This window comes from Papaver somniferum, unplaced genomic scaffold (genome assembly GCF_003573695.1).
Source record: "Papaver somniferum cultivar HN1 unplaced genomic scaffold, ASM357369v1 unplaced-scaffold_117, whole genome shotgun sequence".
In the NCBI taxonomy this organism is placed as follows: Eukaryota; Viridiplantae; Streptophyta; class Magnoliopsida; order Ranunculales; family Papaveraceae; genus Papaver; species Papaver somniferum.
The window spans coordinates 10,199,416-10,201,835 of NW_020620714.1; the positions used below are offsets into that span (position 1 = coordinate 10,199,416).

General features: G+C 36.2%; 1 protein-coding gene across 1 annotated transcript in view; it reads right to left on the reverse strand.

Annotated features, from left to right (window-relative positions):
- Nucleotides 1-2,420, reverse strand: part of LOC113329413 — a 4,298-nt gene that overhangs the window by 1,770 nt on the left and 108 nt on the right. The window lies entirely within an intron of this gene.

Here is a 2,420-nt window from a genome sequence, read left to right on the forward strand (position 1 = left end):
ATAGTCCACTCAGGGCCAGGTTTCGACCTCGGAGTCAGGGTATGCATACAATATGCCAGAATAAAGTTTGTTTAAGGTTTCAGGGAATATTCCGAATAAATCTTACCTGTATATGAACTGATTCATTGTTATTACCAAGTTTCCGTCTTATAACTGTCCACTCATGGCCATGATTCAATTTCGGAGCCAGGTTATGCGTACAATATGCCAAAATAGGTTTTGTTAAATTTTGGGGAATATTCTGAAGGAATCTTATATGTAAAATGGATAGATGCATCGTTCTTACCAAGTTTTTGGCTTATAATAGTCCACTCAGGGCCAGGTTTCGACCTCGGAGTCAGGGCCGGTATGCATACAATATGCCAGAATAAAGTTTGTTTAAGGTTTCAGGGAATATTCCGAATAAATCTTACCTGTATATGAACTGATTCATCGTTATTACCAAGTTTCCGGCTTATAACTGTCCACTCATGGCCATGATTCAATTTCGGAGCTAGGTTATGCATACAATATGACAAAATAGGGTTTGTTTAAATTTTTGGGGAATCTTACATGTAAAATGGATGGATTCATCGTTTTGACCAAGTTTCTGACTTATAGTAGTCCAGTCCGGTTAGGTTTCGACCTCGGAGCCAGGGTATGCATACAATATGCCAGAATAGAGTTAGCTTAAGGTTTCGTGGAATATTCCGAAGGAATCTTACTTATAAATGGATGGATTCATCGCTAATAACAAGTTTCCGGCTTATAATGATCCACTCTGGGCCAGGTTTCAATATCGAATCCAGGTTATGCGTACAATATGCCAAAATAGGTTTTGTTAAATTTTAGGGAATATTCTGAAGGAATCTTATATGTAAAACATGCCAAGTTTGAAGTCAGAACCCTCCCGGAGCTTCATGATTCATAGTTTGTTTGTCGTTATACCGAATTTGAAGTTCGAATCGAGTCTTAGCTTCATATTTATCGATCGGTGATGTATCATGCTGAGTTTGAAGTCAGACCCTCCCGGAGCTTCTTGGTTTATAGTTTCTATGTCGTTGTATCATATTTGAAGTTCGAATCGACTCAATCTATTTCGATGATGTAGCAGGCCAAGTTTTAAGTCAGAACCCTACCAAAGTTTCATGATTCATAGTTTGTTTGTCGTTATACCGAATTTGAAGTTCGAATCGATATTGAACTTCATATTTATAGATTTCAATGATGTATCATGCAAAGTTTGAAGTTAGAACCCTCCCGGAGCTTCATGATTCATAGTTATTTATTCGTTACAAAGAAAACACACTTTCCTTGATCCGGATGACAGTCTTAAATCAAATATCTACCGTTCAAAGATGTCCCTAATCGTTAATCTCAAGCTTCTTCGATATAATAGTCACTCGAAGTAGCTATAATTCGTATGTAAGTTCGGTTTCATGCAAATACGAATTCTATAGAAACATGAATGCTTATTTCATAGAAAAATTAGGAAATCTAAATAGACAAGCTTTTGCTTATTTATTTTTCTCCAGGATACTCTTGCATCCAGACATTTCGTATGCTCTAGTGCTGCAAAGTCGGCAACTTGGTACGAGCCTTTATAGCTCAATTTGAATCGGGGAAAACACACCTATCCTAATCCTATACACATTCTAATACTACATTTAATTTCTCCGTCGACCACTAAATTTCAACAGCCGCACCTCAAATTCATGGCTGATTTCTCGCCACCCTAATTAACTTGAACCACCTGTTAAGATCCACAGTTGCATGTGAGAAAATTCCACATATGCAATATCAATTTTATTTTAAATGCAAAAGATAAAGCATTTATCTTGGGAGATATATGCATCAATTAGTCTGCCTACAAAAGACAACTAAATAGTTGTACCAAAAGTCAATGGAGATGAGCTAGCTGTGACCGAAGATTATTATAGAAGACATTGATTTCAGCTATATATGTTAAAATTAGTATAGAATTTTTGTGTTTTAGGGAACTAGATTATTTAGTTTTTATTTCTTGACTCATCTTAAATATGTAAACATCATTGTATAAATACAAGTTCCATTTTTCTCTCCTTCTACAACGGAAGAGACAAATCCCTTTACCATCAACTTCGAGTCTTCCTCAAGTCTGTGTTGTTATTAGTTTCTCATACTCATAAAGCACCTAGCAGAACCACTAGCTTGTGCTGTAATATATTCATTAACCATGAGCTAATGGATACATCCCATAGGTTGCTTCTTCTATCCCACCATGACGTGTAAAGAAAAAAAAAACTTCAGGAAGATATGGATGAACGAAAAATTTCTGATGCGGTTGTAATTAACCATCAAAGAGACACTTATTTTAGTGTGTTGATTTTAATTAGGATAACTTCTCAAATTTTGGCGGGATGCAGATCAAAAGAAAACTTCCTTTTGGCGGGATCCTTCCC